This window comes from Neoarius graeffei, chromosome 20 (genome assembly GCF_027579695.1).
Source record: "Neoarius graeffei isolate fNeoGra1 chromosome 20, fNeoGra1.pri, whole genome shotgun sequence".
In the NCBI taxonomy this organism is placed as follows: domain Eukaryota; kingdom Metazoa; phylum Chordata; class Actinopteri; order Siluriformes; family Ariidae; genus Neoarius; species Neoarius graeffei.
In genome coordinates this window covers 52,056,555-52,081,782 of record NC_083588.1, presented here as the reverse complement: position 1 = coordinate 52,081,782, position 25,228 = coordinate 52,056,555, and the positions used below count along the sequence as shown (strand labels likewise).

At 44.6% G+C, this 25,228-nt stretch overlaps 1 protein-coding gene across 1 annotated transcript in view; it reads right to left on the bottom strand.

Moving 5' to 3' along the window:
* The window catches only part of slc6a16a (solute carrier family 6 member 16a), a 54,030-nt gene extending 39,229 nt beyond the window's left edge, over positions 1 to 14,801 (bottom strand). The window contains exon 1 of the mRNA XM_060901963.1: positions 14,591 to 14,801. The gene's annotated coding sequence lies outside the window, so the exon portion shown is untranslated. The remainder of the gene's footprint in view (positions 1 to 14,590) is intronic.
* Between the last annotated feature and the right edge of the window lie 10,427 nt (positions 14,802 to 25,228).

Below are 25,228 nucleotides of genomic sequence, written 5' to 3'. Positions count from 1 at the left end.
CTGCTGGGCTCGAACCCGGACCTTATTGCTGTGAGGTGACAGTGCTAACCACTACACCACCGTGCCGCCTATAAAAAATGATCCACCTAGTAAAACAAGACTTGATGCAAGAAAATAATTTCTAAAAAGGTCTTGCTGCAACATAGGGTAAAAATAAAAAATTCAGCTTCATAAAGAAATTATTTACAATGACAAAGTTAAAGTCAAACTGAATCAGGAGGCCTGAAGTGGAGACCAGCATGTGTAACCGTGGAAAAAAAAAACAACAACACACGTGGCAGAGACACGGGGGTGTGTCACTGCGTCACGCTGGGGGTGAGTGCTAGGAGTCAACTTGGCTGACGGAAAGAAAGCTGATAATGGAAAGAACAGAAATAAAGGAAAGGAGGGAGGAGGGTACAACTGTGTGAGCTATGCTGGTAGAAACATTACCTTAACGTGAATGGCGTAAGAGCGGAGGAGGTCATGTCTCTGGTAATTAAACACCACTTCAGTTTTTATTTTCCCCCCTCCCGCTCTTCATGATCCCACAATTCCTCAACAGCTGCTATTCCTCTACTCTATTCCTGTATACGGCGCTGCCAGGGGACAAGTGTTTAGAACCGTCAGCATGGATCGTGTCCAGAAATGTTTCAAAAGGATAAAACACAAGCTATTTGAGAACCTTGTGGAAATCAGTGTAAAGTTCCTCATGTCACTTAGATGACTTTCCATCTCGACATTGTTGTCCTCGTTTTCTGGAACCCAAGCACACAATGTCCTATATCTCACAGTGACGATCTGATAATCTTTCTTCTTCTTTCTTTTCTCAGCTTTCACTAATGGCACATAAATAAGATTAGCCTTCCCCCCCCCCCCCCCAGATTAGGTCAAACAGCTGGTGGATTTGACCTGTTTGACACAGGTCATGTCCTACATCGCCATTCTGTGAGCCTTTATCGCACATTCCAGCTCACACTGTACAGGTTGGTTATTGACTTAAGGCCTCTGCATGCTCGTGCGACAAGGCTTTCGCAGATAGCTTTTCGCAGACAGTTGTAATTTATTGTTGAGCGGGGAGTAATAGGCGTGCGCGATGTTATTCACCGCCACAACGCAAGGGGGCGCGAAGTCGCAAAATCGCTAGGAGTAGTTGGTGGGTGTGGTTAGTGGAGTGTTTATCCTCCGGTTACTTATAATGACTAGAACTGGAGTCGTATAGATGTACGTACTTCCTCACTTCCTCGATCAACCGCTCTTCGTGCTGCTCCATCTTCGCTCATGTTTTTAAAAATGCCGGTCGTGAAAACAAACCAAACCGGGAAAGTAGGGAAGCGGAAGTGCGTGTACAGCGGATGTAGAGTGGACCAATCAGAGCCCTCTTGTCTGCGGTGCTGTCTGCGAGGCTTCTGCAGTGGTCACAATTTTTGGGAGGTGCGCGCAGAGCGTCTGCAAAGGTGGGGGGGCTACGCAGACACTGTCTGCGACGCTATCTGCGAGGACTGGGTTGTCAGCATAAATTGGCCTTTAGCCCATTACACATATTCTCTTCATCTCATCCGACCTGATCATGCCCAGACATACTGTACAGCTCGGACTCCAACAACTCATGCACATACCCCTGAAATTATGTCCACTTTTCAAATTTCAGATTCTTATATTTCTTATTCTATGTACATAGCGACTTCTTGTCTTTGCTAAATTCTTCTATCTATCTTAACTATTCAAGCACCAACCACCAAAGCAAATTCCTTGTATGTGACAATGTACTTGGCAATAAACTTGATTCTCATCTCATCTCATCTCATTATCTCTAGCCGCTTTATCCTTCTACAGGGTCGCAGGCAAGCTGGAGCCTATCCCAGCTGACTACGGGCGAAAGGCGGGGTACACCCTGGACAAGTCGCCAGGTCATCACAGGGCTGACACATAGACACAGACAACCATTCACACTCACATTCACACCTACGGTCAATTTAGAGCCACCAGTTAACCTAACCTGCATGTCTTTGGACTGTGGGGGAAACTGGAGCACCCGGAGGAAACCCACGCGGACACGGGGAGAACATGCAAACTCCGCACAGAAAGGCCCTCGCCGGCCCCGGGGCTCGAACCCGGACCTTCTTGCTGTGAGGCGACAGCGCTAACCACTACACCACTGTGCCGCCCCTAAATTTGATTCTCTTTCTGATTAATAATGCTCGCCCATGTCATGAAAGTCCACCCCAGGATCTTAGGTGGCTCATACAATGTCTATAACATGATTGACAGGAGGTGCATCCAAACACAAACAAGAATTCTGGATCACAAGTCAGTTTTCCGAAAGGGTTTTCTCAGTGACTTAAGAAACTTTTGCTAAGGCCATGACTTAATCCATTATTATTTTTTATGTTGTTCTGCAAGTTTTCCAGATTATTTGTACAACTAAGGAATTAAAGCGAGACGGCCTTTCGATTTCATAAAATCGGTGAAATTTAGTTCCGTCTGAATTTTGGTCATGTTCATTTCTGTAATATCTCACAAAATATCAGGCCATTCTGTGGCTGGGAAGTTATTTAATTTGAGGGGATTAAAGCAAATAATGTTCATGAAATCGCTCGCTTCGTGCAGTCAAGCAGACAGAGGAAGTCCGTGTGTGTGCGCATGCGCAGGTTTAGCTTTGACCGTACACTGACAGTTCCATCATTCTGTCGCTAAACGAACAGCTGATCACACCGAGGTGCTCGCTGAGCGCCGATATTTATTAGTTTGGTCCTGCGTTTCCTTTCCTTCGTATATAACATAACGTCTTTTCTTCTCGCTTTCCGTTACTGTAGTCGGTCTTTCATGTTGCATTCGCACACTCATGTCCTCCATTTTCCTCTCCTGTTTCAAATCTGTATCCCACAATGCCTTGTGTGAACAGGGAAAGCCCACCACGTCATGCGTGATGTAGTATCTTGAATTGGGTCATGGTGAAGCAGGACAAAATGAATTTAAGGCCACGTGGCCCTGAATTTATTCATCGTTCTATTGGGAAAAACAAACAAACAAAAAAACTAATAAAATTGGAAGTCTGTGATTCAAATTCAGTAGCTTTTGAGCCACTAAACAAAAATAAAAGTCTGACACAGATGGAGACGGTGTTGCTTTGGGCATTCTGACAGATGGAACTGCGTCTTTTTTCAGATCAAGTTGCCTCGCGAAGCCTATTTCCCACTGCAAATAGTTCTCAAAGTCGTCGGGCCTTGTGAAGTGAGCACCGCAAATAATGCCACCGGCGCGGGAACCAGGGGTGCGGGGGGTGCGGCAGCACCCCCTGGTGGTGGACCCTCAAAACTGACATGAACATAAAACAAAACTTACGTGAAAATATATTTGTTTATTTATTTTTCATTTGGCTCTGCTGATTTTATATGTCATGTTTTAGATGTAGGATGATGAGGGCTACATTTTAGTTATTTAAAAAAGGATTTAATTAAAACTTATAACTTAATATGTAGCCTAGTGGACCATCAGAATTTTTTTTGTCGTGACGTTGACGTTCAGCTTTTCAGCGCGCGAAATTACAACAGGAAGCGAGTACGAGTCGACCGTCTGTAGAGAAGAGTAAGAGTTATTTAGTTGATACTTAATAGTTACTATGTCTCAGAAGAGAACCGTGTGGATTTAAGTGGAATAATTGCGAGAAGTCATATGATCAAGACAGCGTTTTAAGGTAAGGCCATTTGGTTATTAATTTTGCCTGCCATGTCGTGTTCACTTGAGCCTATTTGGTATGCCTTGAACAAGTGCAGGTGTTGCTAGCATCGTGCTTTGAAGTTGACTCAGATGTAACTACAGTCTTAAAAAATGTTCGTTTAAAACGGTGTGTCCATGCTCATCATGTTTTACTTTTACTTTTCTTAATGGAGAGTGTGAAATACTGCTGCATCACTTTTATGAGTGATTTTTGCAATAGAACACTAAGTTAGTGTCACTAACCCAGAGTAGTAGGATGAGTGGGTTCATGGATTTCGGTTTGTTGATTGAGAGAACCATGGTGTTTGTGTTGTTCCAGCGAGAGTGTTGTTCTGTTTCGTGTGTGTGTGTGTGTGTGTGTGTGTGTGTGTGTGCGCGCGCGCGACTAACTACTGTATTTGAAATGCACACTCGCTTGACTGGATCTGGGTATGTAAGGCTGTAATTGGGTGGAATCCGCGTCTCCTTCAGTTTATCTAGAGCAGATGTAAAACCTGCGACTGTTAAACCACAGCTGTGCACTTCTGCTTCTAAAATAACCTGTCCTTTGTAATCGTGTTAACTGAGAATTGTCATTGACAGACAGGCTTCAGATTCTTCCGTCATCACTCAAAAAAAAAAAAGTCGTTTTTACGGATTAGGCCTATAAGTAGTAGGCAGTTTAACGAAATATTGCAATTGCAAGCTTAAAAGGATTTCGGACGCCTGATTGGTTAAAATACAGGAAATTGCATCTAAGAAATACAAAATTTTCTGGGGGAGGACCCCCAGACCCCCCTTCAAAAAAATGTCCCAGGTCACATCACAGCACCCCCTGCCAACAATGTCTTCCCGAGCCGCTGAATAATGCTGTAGTCTGTAGCATGTAGCCAATTTTTCTGGGTGCCTCGCACGAAGTGCTCCCATTTCTCTCTCATTGTCCGGTCTTTTGGAAAACGATGAGTACTAATCCCATCATGATTGGTGTTGCTACACCCTCCTACGATACATCTGTTAACCGTCTCGTCTCGTCTTCTTCCGCTTATCCGGGACCGGGTCGTGGAGGCAGCAGTTCAAGCATGGAAGCCCAAACTTCCCTTTCCCCAGACACCTCGGCCAGCTCCTCGGGAAGAACACCGAGGCGTTCCCAGGCCAGCCGAGAGACATAGTCCCTCCAGCGTGTCCTGGGTCTTCCCCGGGGCCTCTTCCCGGGGGGACATGCCTGGAACACCTCCCCAGGGAGGCGTCCAGGAGGCATCCGAAAAAGATGCCCGAGCCACCTCAGCTGGTTCCTTTCGATGTGGAGGAGCAGCGGCTCTACTCCGAGCTCCTCCCGAGTGACTGTGCTTCTCACCCTATCTCTAAAGGAGCGCCCAGCCACCCTGCGAAGGAAACTCATTTCGGCCGCTTGTATCCGCGATCTTGTTCTTTCGGTCATTACCCAAAGCTCATGACCATAGGTGAGAGTCGGAACGTAGATCGACCGGTAAATTGAGAGCTTCGCCTTTTGGCTCAGCTCCTTCACCACGACGGACCGGTAAAGTGACCGCAACACTGCGGAGGCTGCACTGATCTGCCTGTCAATCTCACGCTCCATCCTTCCCTCACTCGTGAACAAGATCCCGAGATACTTAAACTCCTCCACTTGAGGCAGGACTTCTCCACCAACCTGGAGAGGGCAAGCCACCCTTTTCTGGTCAAGAACCATGGCCTCGGACTTGGAGGTGCTGATTCTCATCCCAGCGGCTTCACACTCGACTGCAAACCGCCCCAGTGCATGCTGAAGGTCCTGGTTTGAAGAAGCCAACAGGACAACATCATCCGCAAAAAGCAGAGATGAAATCCTGTGGTTCCCAAACAGGATTCCTTCCGGCCCCTGGCTGCGCCTAGAAATTCTGTCCATAAAAATTATGAACAGAACCGGTAACAAAGGGCAGCCCTGCCGGAGTCCAACATGCACTGGGAACAGGTCTGACTTACTTCTGGCAATGCGAACCAGACTCCTGCTCCGTTCGTACAGGGACCGGACAGCCCTTAGCAAAGAGTCCCGAACCCCATACTCCCGAAGCACCCCCCACAGAATACCACGGGGGACACGGTCGAATGCCTTCTCCAGATCCACAAAGCACATGTGGACTGGTTGGGCAAACTCCCATGAACCCTCGAGCACCCTATGAAGGGTATAGAGTTGGTCCAGTGTTCCGCGACCAGGACGAAAACCGCATTGTTCCTCCTGGATCCGAGGTTCGACTATTGGTCGAATTCTCCTCTCCAGTACCCTGGAGTAAACCTTCCCTGGGAGGCTGAGAAGTGTGATTCCCCTATAATTGGAACACACTCTCCGGTCCCCTTTCTTAAAAAGAGGGACCACCACCCCAGTCTGCCACTCCAGAGGCACTGTCCCCGACCGCCACGCGATGTTGCAGAGGCGTGTCAACCAAGACAGCCCCACAACATCCAGAGACTTGAGATACTCAGGGCGGATCTCATCCACCCCCGGTGCCTTGCCACCGAGGAGCTTGCAAACCACCTCAGTGACTTCAGCTTGGGTAATGGACGAGTCCACCTCTGAGTCATCAGCCTCAGTCTCCTCAGTGGAAGACATGACGGTGGGATTGAGGAGATCCTCAAAGTATTCCTTCCACCGCCCGACAATGTCCCCAGTCGAGGTCAACAGCTCCCCACCCGCACTGTAAACAGTGTTGGCAGAGTACTGCTTCCCCCTCCTGAGGCGCCGGACGGTTTGCCAGAATTTCTTCGAGGCCGACCGACAGTCCTTTTCCATGGCCTCCCCGAACTCCTCCCAGTTCCGAGTTTTTGCCTCCGCAACTGCCCGAGCTGCAGCACACCTGGCCTGCCGATACCCGTCAGCTGCCTCAGGAATCCCGGAGGTCAACATGGCCCGATAGGACTCCTTCTTCAGCTTTACGGCATCCCTTACTTCCGGTGTCCACCACCGGGTTCGGGGATTGCCGCCACGACAGGCACCGGAGACCTTGCGGCCACAGCTCCGAACAGCTGCGTCCACAATGGAGGTAGAGAACATGGTCCACTCAGACTCAATGTCCCCCGCCTCCCTCGGAAGCTGGGAAAAGCTCTCCCGGAGGTGGGAGTTAAAGACCTCCTCAACAGAGTGCTTGGCCAGACGTTCCCAGCAGACCCTCACCATACGTTTGGGCCTGCCAGGTCTGTCCAGCTTCCTCCTCTGCCAGCGGATCCAACTCACCACCAGGTGGTGATCAGTTGACAGCTCAGCCCCTCTCTTCACCCGAGTGTCCAAGACATAGGGCCGGAGATCAGATGAAACGACTACAAAGTCGATCATCGACCTCCGACCTAAGGTGTCTTGGTGCCACATGCACTTATGGACACCGCTATGCTCAAACATGGTGTTCGTTATGGACAAACCGTGACTATCACAGAAGTCCAATAACAAAACACCACTTGGGTTCAGATCGGGGAGGCCGTTCCTCCCAACCACGCCCCTCCAGGTGTCACTGTCGTCGCCCACGTGAGCATTGAAGTCCCCCAGTAGCACAATGGAGTCCCCAGTCTGAGCACCCCTCAGTACCTCTCCCAGGGACTCCAAGAAGGCCGGCTACTCTATACTGCTATTTGGCCCGTAGGCACAAACAACAGCAAGAGCCCTCTCCCCAGTCCGAAGGCGCAGAGAGGCGACCCTCTCGTTCACTGGGGTAAACTCCAACACATGGCGGCTGAGCTGGGGAGCTATAAGCAAGCCCACACCAGCCCGCCGCCGCTCACCACGGGCGACTCCAGAGAAGTGGAAAGTCCAGCCCCTCTCGAGGAGCTGGGTTCCAGAGCCCAAGCTGTGCGTGGAGGTGAGCCTGACTATCTCTAGCCGGTACCTCTCAACCTCCCGCACAAGCTCAGGCTCTTTCCCCCCCAGCGAAGTGACATTCCATGTCCCAACAGCCAGCCGCTGTGTCCGGGTATCAGGTCGTCTAGGCCCCTGCCTTCGACTGCCACCCAATCCACACTGCACCAATCCCCTACTGCTACCTCTGTGGGTGGTGAACCCACATCTGTTAACCATTTTAATAATTACGTGATAACGTTGAAGAAATTTGCAGAAAACCACCAGCTCGTTTTCTCATAAACAAACCAGCGCTGACGTAGGATTCAGAAGGAGGCGTCCCGCACGCGACGTCATGAAAATCAATGTTTGCTGGGAAATCCAAACGGCAAGTTTTTTCAGACGCGGACCAATTCGCCTCAAATGGCTCGATTTCAACTGAATTTTTCCTGGTATTGTGCAAGGTAAAAAAAAAAAATTGCACAAAATGCAAACTGTGACAGATATTTGACCAAAGTTTAATATAAAATAGGAGAATTACATTGATCTTGCTCCTGAATTTACCCGTGATATGCACTTTAAAATAAATATATCAAACACATCTAGCAACTTCCACTTCTTGTGTGTAGAAGCTGTTATCCTGTGTTATTGTTCTTTTTTGTGTCATTTTTCTAAACTTGGCTCATTCATTCTGTCAGGTCAGATTAAAATCTTCATCAGCGCTAGCTGTTTTTACATGCAAGTGACCCAGGGACTAAACAGTCACACTGTCCGATAGAGTCTGAACACTGAGGGATTGTTTCTCATTACTAAAGTAAAAATATCCAAGTCAGGAGACACTTCATTGAACATTTAAACATATTGACTATACCTGTTGCTTGTCTGCATTAATAATAATAATAATAATAATAATAATAATAACCACACGTACATGGTATGTTTGCCTCGAAAAACTCCATTTTTGTAAAGCCTTCAATCCACGTACCAATGTGTTATTAGCAGAGAATGATGTACAGTCAATTAAAAATAAGGACAGAACATTAATGATGTAACCCTCTGCACTAAACACGTAACGAGCCACCCAATTGACTGTTCAATTCGATTCACAATTTGGTTTTTCCACAATATTTTTGGAAAAAAAAAGAAGAAAATTACCAAAACCCCAACATTTATCTTCCTATTCATCAACATAAATATTCCTTTCATTAAGCTAAAAAAACACCTTTTATTTCTCATCTCATTATCTCTAGCCGCTTTATCCTGTTCTACAGGGTCGCAGGCAAGCTGGAGCCTATCCCAGCTGACTACGGGCGAAAGGCAGGGTACACCCTGGACAAGTCGCCAGGTCATCACAGGGCTGACACATAGACACAGACAACCATTCACACTCACATTCACACCTACGGTCAATTTAGAGTCACCAGTTAACCTAACCTGCATGTCTTTGGACTGTGGGGGAAACCGGAGCACCCGGAGGAAACCCACGCGGACACGGGGAGAACATGCAAACTCCACACAGAAAGGCCCTCGCCGGCCCCGGGGCTCGAACCCGGACCTTCTTGCTGTGAGGCGACAGCGCTAACCACTACACCACCGTGCCGCCCACCTTTTGTTTCATTTTGTTAATAACCAGCAACAATTATTTACTCACATTTGTAAAACACGATAGCCTATTAACTAAAATGATCCTTTGATTAAATTTTTTTTTATTTTGACCATGTGTCATTTTCTGCAATTAAATGCTCCAAGTGACAATATTTTTCTGTGGAATTTGGGGGAAATGTCAGTAGTTTATGGAATAAAACAAATGTTCATGCTCCTCAAACACGTACCTATAAATAAATAGTAAAACCAGAGAAACTGGGCGGGGGGATATATTAGACTTGGAAATATTCTGTAAAATGGTGCACGTTTCCCACACAATTATACAACAACAACAACAACAACAACAAAAAAACATAAACAAACAAACAACCAGAAGTGAAATTCTGGTTTAAATTGCAAATTTGACTCAACTACTTTTATAAATATTTAAATTCCAAAGAGACAGAAAAAAAAAAAAAAGTAGTTTCTGAGGAACCTGATTTGAACGTGAACGCCACTGTTCTCAGGTTCAACAAAGCAGCTATAAAAATGTTTCCTCTGAGGAACAAACAAGAACAGTTTAGACTTGGAAATTTTTTTCCCCCCACAAAATGATAACAGAGCGGTGGTTACAATTATCGACACTAACGATCTTTTGGCTGTTGCAAAAGTAGAAAAGACTTTCAATATATAAATTGTGTATGAATAATTAATTACTCAAACTTCCACTGGAAAAAAACCAGTTGATTCCTGATTACTTAGCGTATCAGATCACATGACACCGTTCCACAATTATTGACACCTTTGTCCACAGTTATCGACACCGTTCAACAATTATCGAGATCCAGATGATTATTTATAAGAAAAATAAATAAATAAAATCGGTATGTGGTATTAAGTTATCAAAACATAGTTTTTATTTAAATTTTGTTTCACATAGACTTATAATTAGTACAAAATATCTTTTATATAAATATATCGATGTCGGTGTTTATGTAAATGAGGAAGTAATTCTAATGTTTGTAAACAAATTAACTGATAATGTTTAACCTGTGTCAGAAAATCTGCTTGTTCTACTTTCTACCCACTTTCTAAGTATTTTCGTAGATCACATTTTGTTAATCATTTGTTGTTTGTATTAATTTCTAGTTTTGCAGTTTACCAATAAATGTCAACAGGTGATTGACATTGTAACCGCATGAACATCCAGGTCAAAGGTTGCATGTCATTCCTCAAAACAAAATATAAAATGTTTACTGATATTGTAATATGTGGTAGAGATTTACAACAGGGTGGCACGGTGGTGTAGTGGTTAGCGCTGTCGCCTCACAGCAAGACGGTCCTGGGTTCAAGCCCCGTGGCTGGCGAGGGCCTTTCTGTGCGGAGTTTGCATGTTCTCCCCGTGTCCGCGTGGGTTTCCTCCGGGTGCTCCGGTTTCCCCCACAGTCCAAAGACATGCAGGTTAGGTTAACTGGTGATTCTAAATTGGCCGTAGGTGTGAATGTGAGTGTGAACGGTTGTCAGTGTCTATGTGTCAGCCGTGTGATGACCTGGCGACTTGTCCAGGGTGTACCCCGCCTTTCGCCCGTAGTCAGCTGGGATAGGCTCCAGCTTGCCTGCGACCCTGTAGAACAGGATAAAGCGGCTAGAGATGATGAGATGTAATTTTTTATATACTAGAAATTTAATTCTGGTCTAATTCTGTTTATTGCAATCGGATTCCAAATACTCTATAAACGTTCCATTCTGTTATGAATCAGGAAAAAAATTATTATAAATCACAGCACTTTTATAATAATTTTTTTTTTTAAGTACTTCATCTACTTCAACAATGTTACACAAAGATTGATCCGTAACAGTTGTAAATGTCATTTAATTCCACAGGGTGTCGATAATGAAGGACACCAGTGAAAGTGATCACTATTATCGACACCTCATGTGACTTCTCAAACGCGCGTTTAGATACAAAATGGCGACTGCAAATGAAAGCGTAAGAAACAAAGTAGGTTTCGACAACGAGATCATGAAATATCAGTGAATTTGATCAGTAAAAACATGTCCATGGTCTTTCCACCGTGCTTACCTGTGATGATAACGTCCGGGTTTTCCTCAAATTGCTGATCGTGCTCAAAAAAATTCCATCTCAGGTAACGAGCTGCGTCATCAGACAACAAGATCAAAGGGCGGCGGGGTCTTCCGGCTGATTAATTAACCAATAATAACAGTTGTAACTGAAACTCACCTTTGTAAAATTGTTTTTTTATTGGTAAATCTGAAAAGGTGTCGATAATTGTAGCCGCTGCACTACCAAAAGAAAAAAAAAAGTGAAAGAAAAGGGAACTTCTACTTTAATAACACACATCAAATAGATAGATACTGTAATTGTAAATAATCACTTTCACCCCTTTTTCCTCTTCCAGAACAATACTGAAGACATCAAAACTATGAAATAACATACGAAACATATATGGAATGATGTGGTAAATGAAAAAGTGTTAAAAAAATATGTTTCATATTTTAGATTCTTCAAAGTATCCAATGTTGACCTTGATGACGCTTTGTACATGATTGGCATCATCTTAACCAGCTTCATGAGGTAGTCACCTGGAATGCTTTTCAATTAACAGGTGCCTCGTCAAAAGTTAATGAATGGACGAGTTTCTTGCCTTCTTAATGCATTTGAGATCAAACAGTAAATAATAAAAATACAAATAGCTCTATTCCACAACTCCACGCCATGTCAAGAACCGCTCGACTCAGTAAAGAAAACTGATATCCATCATTACTTTAAGACACGAAGAAGTGTCTTTTAATTAATAAAAATGAAGAAAAATTATTTAATTAAGAGGTGTCCAACCTTGACTGGTATTGTACACACAACACACACCTCACAGCAATTTCAATGTCCACTTATCCCTGTCATTTTGTGCACATGATATGATACATTTCTAAATGACTAAAAGCTTGCCCTGAGTGACAGAACAAAGAACCTCTTTCAGGCTCTGGAGTGGAAGGGGCCCAGTGTCTGTCTGTCTATCTACAGTGGTGCTTGAAAGTTTGTGAACCCTTAAGAATTTTCTATATTTCTGCATAAATATGACCTAAAGTCATCAGATTTTCACACAAGTCCTAAAAGTAGATAAAGAGAACCCAGTTAAACAAATGAGACAAAAATATGATACTTGGTCATTTATTTATTTATTGAGGAAAATTATCCAATATTACATATCTGTGAGTGGCAAAAGTATGTGAACCTTTGCTTTCAGTATCTGGTGTGACCCCCTTGTGCAGCAATAACTGCAACTAAACGTTTGCGGTAACTGTTGATCAGTCCTGCACACCGGCTTGGAGGAATTTTAGCCCGTTCCTCCGTACAGAACAGCTTCAACTCTGGGATGTTGGTGGGTTTCCTCACATGAACTGCTCGCTTCAGGTCCTTCCACAACATTTCCATTGCATTAAGGTCAGGACTTTGACTTGGCCATTCCAAAACATGAACTTTATTCTTCTTTAACCATTCTTTGGTAGAGCGACTTGTGTGCTTAGGGTCGTTGTCTTGCTGCATGACCCACCTTCTCTTGAGATTCAGTTCATGGACAGATGTCCTGACATTTTCCTTTAGAATTCGCTGGTATAATTCAGAATTCATTGTTCCATCAATGACGGCAAGCCGTCCTGGCCCAGATGCAGCAAAACAGGCCCAAACCATGATACTACCACCACCATGTTTCACAGATGGGATAAGGTTCTTATGCTGGAATGCAGTGTTTTCCTTTCTCCAAACATAACGCTTTTCATTTAAACCAAAGAAGTTTTTCCAAAAGCCTTCTGGCTTGTCCACGCAATCTTTAGCAAACTGCAGACAAGCAGCAATGTTCTTTTTGAAGAGCAGTGGCTTTCTCCTTGCAACCCTACCATGCACACCATTGTTGTTCAGTGTTCTCCTGATGGTGGACTCATGAACATTAACATTAGCCAATGTGAGAGAGGCCTTCAGTTGCTTAGAAGTTACAGTACCCTGGGGTCCTTTGTGACCTCGCCGACCATTACACACCTTGCTCTTGGAGTGATCTTTGTTGGTCGACCACTCCTGGGGAGGGTAACAATGGTCTTGAATTTCCTCCATTTGTACACAATCTGTCTGACTGTGGATTGGCGGAGTCCAAACTCTTTAGAGATGGTTTTGTAACCTTTTCCAGCCTGATGAGCATCAACAACACTTTTTCTGAGGTCCTCAGAAATCTCCTTTGTTCGTGCCATGATGCACTTGGACATGAACATGTGTTGTGAAGATCAGACTTGGATAGATCCCTGTTCTTTAAATAAAACAGGGTGCCCACTCACACCTGATTGTCATCCCATTGATTGAAAACACCTGACTCGAATTTCACCTTCAAATTAACTGCGAATCCTAGACGGTCACATACTTTCGCCACTCACAGATGTGTAATATTGGATCATTTTCCTGAATAAATAAAGGACCGAGTATAATATTTTGGTCTCATTTGTTTAACTGGGTTCTCTTGGTCTACTTTTAGGACTTGGGTGAAAATCTGATGATGTTTTCGGTCATACTCATGCAGAAATGTATGTAGAAAATTCTAAAAAGGGTTCACAAACTTTCAAGCACCACTGTATCTATCTTTTAAAGAATGAGCTGAAATAACACGCTCACTCCTGAGTGGATGCAGTTCAGTAGTTTACATCTGAGGAAATATATTCAGGCGTGAATAAAGTGCAGTTCGACTCCCACCACCGCCTACAGGGTAAACAGTGCTGAAGCTGAAACGTGGAAAACTCTGGGAAAGGAAAAGTGGAAAAGTACTCGGGTTCAAGCGTCCAGAAATACACCACTGATGGAATATCATGCGGAATATGTTCCTGACATGTCTAATGCTCAACACACAGGCTACTGACTTGTACACTGGCGTTCAAAAGTTTGGGGTCACTTTGAAATGTCCTTATTTTTGAAAGAAAAGCACTGTTCTTTTCAATGAAGGTCACTTTAAACTAATCAGAAATACACTCTATACATTGCTAATGTGGTAAATGACTATTCTAGCTGCAAATGTCTGGTTTTTGGTGCAATATCTCCATAGGTGTATAGAGGCCCATTTCCAGCAACTCTCACTCCAGTGTTCTAATGGTACAATGTGTTTGCTCATTGCCTCAGAAGGCTAATGGATGATTAGAAAACCCTTGTACAATCATGTTAGCACAGCTGAAAACAGTTGAGCTCTTTAGAGAAGCTATAAAACTGACCTTCCTTTGAGCAGATTGAGTTTCTGGAGCATCACGTTTGTGGGGTCGATTAAATGCTCAAAATGGCCAGAAAAATGTCTTGACTATATTTTCTATTCATTTTACAACTTATGGTGGGAAATAAAAGTGTGACTTTTCATGGAAAACACAAAATTGCCTGGGTGACCCCAAACTTTTGAACGGTGGTGTAGCTCCAGGTTTCTGTAGTGCACTCAAACCCGTGCAGAAGGAGAGAAATGTAAAAGTTACCTCTTGAGCAGGATTGTGAGGAGGTGGGGGGCCAGTTGTTCCTCTCACTTGGTTCTCTCTGTGTTGCCTGGACACGCAGAAATCACCTCTCGGCAACACCGAACAGGACAGACCTCGAACACCATCAAGTTTCTTCTCAATAACCTCAATTACTAATTAACTAATTAACAGTGAAACCTCAGAGCTCGTGCGCTTTCCTGACCGCTCATTGTTTGTCCGCTAAAAGGACCGCGTGCGCGTGTGTGCAGAGCGAAGCCCCGCCTCCACTACACACCCGATACAGTGTTGCCTTGTCCACTAATATCACAAGAAATTTGGACACATGACCAACCCCCACATTTAAGAAAGCCCATTTCCATCCTTCATCTGTAGCCACTTATTACTTCATTATCTCTAGCCGCTTTATCCTGTTCTACAGGGTCGCAGGCAAGCTGGAGCCTATCCCAGCTGACTACGGGCGAAAGGCGGGGTACACCCTGGACAAGTCGCCAGGTCATCACAGGGCTGACACATAGACACAGACAACCATTCACACTCGCATTCACACCTACGGTCAATTTAGAGTCACCAGTTAACCTAACCTGCATGTCTTTGGACTGTGGGGGAAACCGGAGCACCCGGAGGAAACCCACGCGGACAACATGCAAACTCCGCACAGAAAGGCCCTCGCCGGCCACGGGGCTCGAACCCAGGACCTTCTTGCTGTGAGGCGACAGCGCTAACCACTACACCACCGTGCTGCCCCTACTTATTACTTGTTAGTCATTTTAAAGTAATTAGTTACATTACAATATTACTGTATTTAAAATGTAAGGCATTGCATTACTTTTAAGTTACTCTCACCAAAATAACTGGAAGTATGGATTTGGCAATCTAAATGTAGCTCAAGACGCTCAATTAGCTCATCACACATCCAGTGGAGGGCGGCACGGTGGTGTAGTGGTTAGCGCCGTCGCCTCACAGCAAGAAGGTCCGGGTTCGAGCCTCGTGGCCGGCGAGGGCCTTTCTGTGCGGAGTTTGCATGTTCTTCCCGTGGGTTTCCTCCGGGTGCTCCGGTTTCCCCCACAGTCCAAAGACATGCAGGTTAGGCTAACTGGTGACTCTAAATTGACCGTAGGTGTGAATGTGAGTGTGAATGGTTGTCTGTGTCTATGTGTCAGCCCTGTGATGACCTGGCGACTTGTCCAGGGTGTACCCCGCCTTTCGCCCGTAGTCAGCTGGGATAGGCTCCAGCTTGCCTGCGACCCTGTAGATGGATAAAGCGGCTAGAGATAATGAGATGAGACATCCAGTGGAAGGTGATGTGGTATCTGACTGAGCTAGGCTTATGGTTAAAAACACTAGAATATAATAGCCACAGTGACGGCTCATGGCACAATACAAGGAACAATCATCGCAAGAACAGACAAAAGGTGAAAGTCTGGCAAATTGTGATAGAAATACTGTAACTTTAGGCCTATTCATATTAACATTAATTGAACTGTATTGTAATGTCTATTTCTATGCCTTTATTGTTTTCAAGTTTACAGCATTAAGCATAGTTTATGCTTCATAAAAAAAAAAAAAAGATTAGCCCTAAGGGATATGACTCCATTTCAGAAATTTAACAAAAATGAACATATTATGGCAAATTGTAGCCTACAATAAAACTGGCCTGAAAACCCCCCACAAGCCTTTTAAATCACGGCTAGACAATGACTATTAGCTATATGAGGCTACCCAGTCACATTTCGAAAAACAGAATTAGAAATAACAAAATCAAAGTGCTTTTAATGATATTGAAGTGCTTAGGCATATTAGCCCTCGAAGGAAAGGCAGCTCAATCACTTTAGTCTGACTTCCGACCAGAAAAAAAAACTCAGTTATACAGGACAAAAATGTAAACAAACTGTCAGTATATCTCCAACAACATACTCCGCCACAAGTCTCCTAACCTCCTGAGGCTGAAGCAGCATCTCAGAGCGGCAGAACGTTAATTTTGGCTGCTTTGTGATTTTATCGCCACTCTCATCCTCCGCTTGCTTCCTTGCTAACTTCATGTTACTTTGGCACCTCTGTAAATGCTTAGTTAAATTACTGGTGCTATTTCGGGAAGTGGAGAGTTCTTTAGGTTTAGCACACAAAGTGCATTTGACTACGATGTTCTTCACATCCTTATTTTTCACAAACTTAAAGTAATGGGCGTGTGCCCATCTGGAGAATGTGCTATCCGCCATTAGATCAGCTGCAGGTTCACTCATCTCTCTCTCCTGTCTGACTAGCCTAAAGGAAAAGGAAGTGAAACATTTTGCGTGGACGTTTCACCTCTGCTGATCTCGCGTGATTTTGGCGAATTTGTATGAAGGAAAAAAAAAGCCCCACCACTTCATTCCAGGTTAAAAATGCATTGTAACGCACGTTACTGACATTTGTACCGAGTAAAATATTACCAAATTTTTTCTGTAATGCCTTACATTACCGCAAAAAGTAATGCATTACAGTAATTCGTTACTTTTGTAACGCGTTACTCCCAACACTGGAGGTGGGGTACACCCTGGACAAGTCACCATAGAGACAAACATTTAGAGCCACCAATTAGCCTAACCTGCATGTCTTTGGACTGTGGGGGAAACCGGTGCACCCGGAGGAAACCCACGCAGACACGAGGAGAACATGCAAACTCCACACAGAAAGGCCCTTGTCGGCCACCGGGCTCGAACCCGGACCTCCTTGCTGTGAGGTGACGGTGCTCACCACTACACCACCGTGCTGCCCATATTTAAGTCCATCCATCATCTGTAGCCGCTTATGGGACATTCCATTTGCTTGTTGTACCACTCCCAAATTAAACTTCTCATCTCATCTCATTATCTCTAGCCACTTTATCCTGTTCTACAGAGTCGCAGGCAAGCTGGAGCCTATCCCAGCTGACTATGGGCGAAAGGCGGGGTACACCCTGGACAAGTCGTCAGGTCATCACAGGGCCGACACATAGACACAGACAACCATTCACACTCACATTCACACCTACGGTCAATTTAGAGTCACCAGTTAACATAACCTGCATGTCTTTGGACTGTGGGGGAAACTGGAGCACCCGGAGGAAACCCACGCGGACACGGGGAGAACATGCAAACTCCACACAGAAAGGCCCTCGTCGGCCACCGGGCTCAAACCCGGAACCTTCTTGCTGTGAGGTGACGGTGCTAACCACTACACCGCCATGCCGCCCATATTTAAGTCCATCCATCCATCATCTGTAGCCGTTTATGGAACATTCCACCGAATGGGTGCCATTTGCTTGTTGTCCCACTCCCAAATTAAACTTAATTTGTTATATCTTTTCAACACTGATTATAATAACACACATATTTAACTATTCAAAATGTGTATTGGTCAACCTCAGGCTACGTTATTTATTTATTTTTTACAAGGTTTGGAAGTCAAAAATGGCTGCATACTCTTTATATGAGTAACAGGACTGAAAGTAACAGGACTGAGTTTTTAGCCTAGGATTAGCTAATACATGGAATTAAGCCACATGGCGTCATTGCTAATAGCATGACCACGCTTAGCACATTCTAGTGATTTACCAAAAATCTGTATTTTTAAAATAAACAAATATCATCTAAGAAATAATGTAATTAACAGGACAGTATGTTGACATTGACCTTATCAGTCAAAGTTAAAAAATCATCAAATATACAGAAAAGTAAATGAGAGAACTAACTTTTGGTCCTCCCATGGCCTTCAGAAGACACAACTGATGTAACTTCCTGTTGAGCATGTGATTTATGGAATGTTCCAAATTTGTCAGATGGGTTAATATGTTTGGGTAACAGGACTGAGTGAAAACCCAGGGACACGACTAAAATGTGTATTTTAACTAAGGTATTGTGGATTTCTTATGAAAAAATATATTTAAACCATGAATAGGATATGGAGTCACACAACAGGGCAAAATAAATACTGTTTCTGAAGGATTTTAATCATAATATTTCATAGTTAAGTATAAAGTTAGAGTGCGGGGACAGGTAACACATGCTATTTTTCAGTGTTTTAGGTAGTTTTTATTAATCCTTACAATTATATATCTTAAATTTGAAATCAGATCAATGTGCAGGACATTCTGCGTAATAAGGAAATGTATTTTAAAGGGCATTTTTATGTGCATTTATACATATAATTTTCTAGGGACGGAAATGGCACCGATTCGGTGGAATGGCTCTTATCCTGTTCTACAGGGTCACGGGCAAGCTGGAGCCTATCCCAGCTGACTACGGGCGAAAGGCGGGGTACGCCCTGAACAAGTCGCCAGGTCATCACAGGGCTGACACATAGACACAGACAACCATTCACACTCACATTCACACCTACGGTCAATTTAGAGCCACCAATTAGCCTAATCTGCATGTCTTTGGACTGTGGGGGAAACTGGAGCAGCCGGAGGAAACCCACACAGACACGGGGAGAACATGCAAACTCCGCACAGAAAGGCCCTCATCGGCCACCGGGCTCGAACCCGGAACCTTCTTGCTGTGAGGTGAGAGTGCTAACCACTACACCACCGTGCCGCCCATATTTAAGTCTTCACATGTATTTTAGAACAATGTTTTACAATAGAACTCTTTTTTTTTTTAATCCAAGTTGGATCAAAGTAACTAATCATGTGCTGAGGCCTGTGCTGAGGGGATGCAGTTTCAGCAGGAGAGCTGGTCGTGTTCTATTCGGGCAGGAGCATAATTTTGATTTTAAAGGTGTGAGCGACTGTGGTGTAAGTGGTTAGCACAGTCGCCTCACAGCAAGAAGGTTCTGGGTTTGAGGCCAGCAGGGGCCTTTCTGTGTGGAGTTTGCATGTTTTCCCTGTGTCTTCGTGGGTTTCCTCTGGGTGCTCCAGTTTCCCCCACAGTTCAAAGACATGCGGTTAGGTTAATATGGGATGGCCTTGGGCTGATTTGCCCTTGAGTGAAGCACCTAACTCCCAACTGCTCCCTGGCCACTGTTAGCATGGCTGCCCACTGCTCTGGGTATGTGTGTGCTTAATTCTCAAGTATGTGTGTGTTCACTGCTTCAGATGGGTTAAATGCAGAGAGGAATTTCACAAGTGTGTGATGAATAATAAAGTTGTTGTGTATGTGGGGTTCTTTTTGAAGAGCAGTGGCTTTCTCCTTGCAACCCTGCCATGCACACGATTGTTGTTCACTGTTCTCCTGATGGTGGACTCATGAACATTAACATTAGCCAATGTGAGAGAGGCCTTCAGTTGCTTAGAAGTTACCCTGGGGTCCTTTGTGACCTCGCCGACTATTATACACCTTGCTCTTGGAGTGATCTTTGTTGGTCGACCACTCCTGGAGAGGGTAACAGTGGTCTTGAATTTCCTCCGTTTGTACACAATCTGTCTGACTGTGGATTGGTGGAGTCCAAACTCTTTAGAGATGGTTTTGTAACCTTTTCCAGCCTGATGAGCATCAACAACGCTTTTTCTGAGGTCCTCAGAAATCTCCTTTGTTCGTGCACTTCCACAAACATGTGCTGTGAAGATCAGACTTTGATAGATCCCTGTTCTTTAAATAAAACAGGGTGCCCACTCACACCTGATTGTCATCCCATTGATTGAAAACACCTGACTCTAATTTCACCTTCAAATTAACTGCTAATCCTAGAGGTTCACATACTTTCGCCACTCACAGATATGTAATATTGGATCATTTTCCTCAATAAATAAATGACCGAGTATAATATTTTGGTCTCATTTGTTTAACTGGGTTGTCTTTGTCTACTTTTAGGACATGAGTGAAAATCTGATGATGTTTTTGGTCATATTTATGCAGAAATATATAGAAAATTCTAAAGGGTTCACAAACTTTCAAGCACCACTGTATATCTGATATACACTCCAATATAACGCCAGCCAATATTATTTAAATAATCAACTTCAGGACTTCAGGGCACTAACAATAATTGTCCTATACATTTGCACAGATCTGGCAACCCTGACCGTACATTTCGAGTTTTTGCGAGAAATGAACGGTATGGGAAAGTGCACGGATTGTATAGTTCCCTCAAAACATGCTGCCATTTAGTTTAAAGTGTAAAAGATGGAGCTGTGTGTGTGTGTGTGTGCTTCATGTGCAGGAACACAGCATGCATTTCCCTTTAGCATGCAGTCCGAATGGCCATGTTCACGTCCAGCTGAAAAAGCTTCTCTTGCAGCTGAAGTAGCTTTGAATGACGTCATTAAGCTGCAGCTGCGCCGCATCGAGCGCACGGGGGCGCTAAAGCCGAACTGAACTGCATCAAAACAGTCTTGTGTTCTGTGGAGAATCCATCCATCCATCCATCCATTTTCTGTAGCCGCTTATCCTGTTCTACAGGGTCGCAGGCAAGCTGGAGCCTATCCCAGCTGACTACGGGCGAAAGGCGGGGTACACCCTGGACAAGTCGCCAGGTCATCACAGGGCTGACACATAGACACAGACAACCATTCACACTCACATTCACACCTACGGTCAATTTAGAGTCACCAGTTAACCTAACCTGCATGTCTTTGGACTGTGGGGGAAACCGGAGCACCCGGAGGAAACCCACGCGGACACGGGGAGAACATGCAAACTCCGCACAGAAAGGCCCTCGCCGGCCATGGGGCTCGAACCCGGACCTTCTTGCTGTGAGGTGACAGCGCTAACTACTACACCACCCGAAAGAAAATTTCAACAATCCCAAATATAATGGATATTAGCTTTTAGCTCTGAAAAACAAAACAGCAAGAGTTGATTTTCTCACTTACCATAACTAACCAAGGGTTAAAATTTTGTGTCGCTTGTACAACCCCAAATCAGAAAAAGTTGGGACGCTATGTTGAAATTGAAATTAAAACTGAAAATGTCTCATCTCATTATCTGTAGCTGCTTTATCCTGTTCTACAGGGTCGCAGGCAAGCTGGAGCCTATCCCAGCTGACTACGGGCGAAAGGCGGGGTACACCCTGGACAAGTCGCCAGGTCATCACAGGGCTGACACATAGACACAGACAACCATTCACACTCACATTCACACCTACGGTCAATTTAGAGTCACCAGTTAACCTAACCTGCATGTCTTTGGACTGTGGTGGAAACCGGAGCACCCGGAGGAAACCCACGCGGACACGGGGAGAACATGCAAACTCCACACAGAAAGGCCCTCGCCGGCCACGGGGCTCGAACCTGGACCTTCTTGCTGTGAGGCGACAGCGCTAACCACTACACCACCATGCCGCCCCTAAAACTGAAAATGATGATTTGTAAATAATCTTTGACCTGTATTGCATTCAGAAGAACACAGCAGCACACTATTTGCTGTTTTACCTCACAAATTTTTTTTTCCAAAGTAAACATTTCAGTTTTGATTCCTGTGACACATTTAAAAAAAAAGGTTTGGAAGGTAAAGCACTTTATAATACTGCCATTCCTTCTCACAACACTTAAAAGATGTTTAGGGACTGAAGACACCAAGTGATGAAACGTTTCAGGTGTTATTTTGTCCCATTCTTCCTGCAAACAGGTCTTAAGGTGTGGAACAGTACAGGGTCGTCGTCATATTTTTCGATTTCAAAATTCACCAAACATCCTCTATTGGGGACAGAGGGGACATACCCTCTTCTTCCACAGCAATGCCTTTGTAATGTGCGCAGAATGTGGTTTTGTATTGTTTTGTTGAAATATCTTTGGAAAAAATGTCATCCTGAAGGCAGACTACGTTGCTCCAAAATCTCAATATACTTTTTGCATTAATGCTGCGATCACAGAAGTGTAAGTTACCTTTGCCAAGGGTATTGACACAACCCCGTACCTTGACCGACCTTGGCTTTTGGACTTGTTGATGGTAACAGTCTGGATGGTCCTTTTCGTCTTTGGTCCAGAGCACATTTCTTACAAAAAAAGACCTGGACTACTGATTTGTCTGACCACAATACACGTTTCCACTGTGTGATGGTCCATCCCAGATGCTTACAAGTCCAGAGAAGTTGACGGCACTTCTGGACACAATTAACACAATGCTTCATTTTTGCACAGTAAAGTTTTAACCGGCATTTGTGGATGTAACTCTGTCTTGTAGAGCATGACAAAGGTTTGCCAAAGTAATCCCAAGCCCATGTGGTTATATCAGCTATAGATGAATGACGGTTCTTGATGCAGGGCCATTTGAGGAATCAGAGATCACAGGTGTTCAGCTTAGGCTTGTGCCCTTGCCCTTTATGCAATAAAACTCCTCCAGTTTCCTTAAATCATTGAATGATATCATGCACCACTGAGGGTGAAATATCCAAATCCCTTCCTATCTTTCTTTGAGGAACCTTTTTTGAAACGTTTCAATAATTTTCTCATGCATTTGTGGACAAACCAGAGATCCTCGGCCCAGCTTTGCTCCTCAAAGACCCGGGCTTTCCTGGATACTGACTTTGTACCAAATTATGATTACAATCACCTGTTGACATCAGCTGTTTCAAATCACATCATTATTTATTTGTTTTACCTCATTACTAGCCCTAAATTGCGCCGTGGGCGGCACGGTGGTGTAGTGGTTAGCGCTTTCGCCTCACAGCAAGAAGGTCCTGGGTTCGAGCCCCGGGGCCGGCGAGGGCCTTTCTGTGTGGAGTTTGCATGTTCTCCCCGTGTCCGCGTGGGTTTCCTCCGGGTGCTCCGGTTTCCCCCCACAGTCCAAAGACATGCAGGTTAGGTTAACTGGTGACTCTAAATTGACCGTAGGTGTGAATGTGAGTGTGAATGGTTGTCTGTGTCTATGTGTCAGCCCTGTGATGACCTGGTGACTTGTCCAGGGTGTACCCCGCCTTTCGCCCGTAGTCAGCTGGGATAGGCTCCAGCTTGCCTGCGACCCTGTAGAAGGATAAAGCGGCTAGAGATAATGAGATGAGATGAGAAATTGCGCCGTCCCAACTTTTTTTGGAATGTGTCGCAGGTCTGGAACACAGGAATGAATGTATATTTACAAATAAAATGAAGTTGACCAGGCGGCACGGTGGTGTAGTGGTTAGCGCTGTTGCCTCACAGCAAGAAGGTCCTGGGTTCGAGCCCCGGGGCCGGCGAGGGCCTTTCTGTGCGGAGTTTGCATGTTCTCCCCGTGTCCGCGTGGGTTTCCTCCGGGTGCTCCGGTTTCCCCCACAGTCCAAAGACATGCAGGTTAGGTTAACTGGTGACTCTAAATTGACCGTAGGTGTGAATGTGAGTGTGAATGGTTGTCTGTGTCTATGTGTCAGCCCTGTGATGACCTGGCGACTTGTCCAGGGTGTACCCCGCCTTTCGCTCATGGTCAGCTGGGATAGGCTCCAGCTTGCCTGCGACCCTGTAGAAGGATAAAGCGGCTACAGATAATGAGATGAAGTTGACCAGAAAAAAACATGAGATATCTTGGATTCATTCTGTCTGCAATGAAATACAAATCAAAGTAAATTCAGAAATCACTGCTTTCTATTTTTTTTTTTTTTGCATTTTCTATACCGTCCTAACATTTTCTGATTTGGGGTTGTAGTTTGTCTCTTGTAGGTGTGGACCGAGCACTACCATGAATGATTTTTGGCAGTGGGAACATGGTCGTGCTTGGGCTGTAGATAGACAGGAGAAGGGTTGAACCAGCAAGTACGTGTAATGATTCTCACGGATATGGCATTTTTTTTGTCTTTATTGTTTGTGTCATAATAAAACATATTTTGCATCTTCAAACTGGTAAGCATGTTGTGTAAATCAAATGGTACAATCCTGCAAAAAATAAAATAAAATAAATAAATAGAATCCATTTTAATTCCAGGTTGCAATGCAACAGAACAGGAAAAACACCAAGGGGGTGAATACTTTTGCAAAGCACCGTGCAGAATGTCAGAACCATGCCGAGAGAATGGTATGAGTCAAGGTCTAGGAATACAAATGTAGGGAACATTTTCATTCATAATTAGTTAATCATCAGTGAAGACTTAAATGTTAGGAAAGTTAAAGGCCATGCCAATATTCCTTCCTCTTGTACCTACATAGCTTTTCTATTAGTTTCTCTGTACTTCCTAAGCAATTCATAATAGTTAGTGGTGTAGTGGTTAGCGCTGTCGCCTCACAGCAAGAAGGTCCGGGTTCGAGCCCCGTGGCCGGCGAGGGCCTTTCTGTGCGGAGTTTGCATGTTCTCCCTGTGTCCCCGTGGGTTTCCTCCGGGTGCTCCGGTTTCCCCCACAGTCCAAAGACATGCAGGTTAGGTTAACTGGTGACTCTAAATTGAGCGTAGGTGTGAATGTGAGTGTGAATGGTTGTCTGTGTCTATGTGTCAGCCCTGTGATGACCTGGTGACTTGTCCAGGGTGTACCCCGCCTTTCGCCTGTAGTCAGCTGGGATAGGCTCCAGCTTGCCTGCGACCCTGTAGAACAGGATAAAGCGGCTAGAGATAATGAGATGAGAGAGATGAGAATACTAAGCCAATAGTTTAAGGAGTTAATCAGTTGTTTAGAAAATAGTTGGCTACTTTTAGGTCTTTTGAATAGTATTGAACTGGTCACTTAGGAGATAAAAATGGCTCTAAAATGGTCCTGATACCAGGTACATGTAATCACATTCTTTTAATACCTCTGAGAGAAAAAGAGTGCAAGAGCTGGTTAGACAGGTTTTGCTGAAAGACTGAC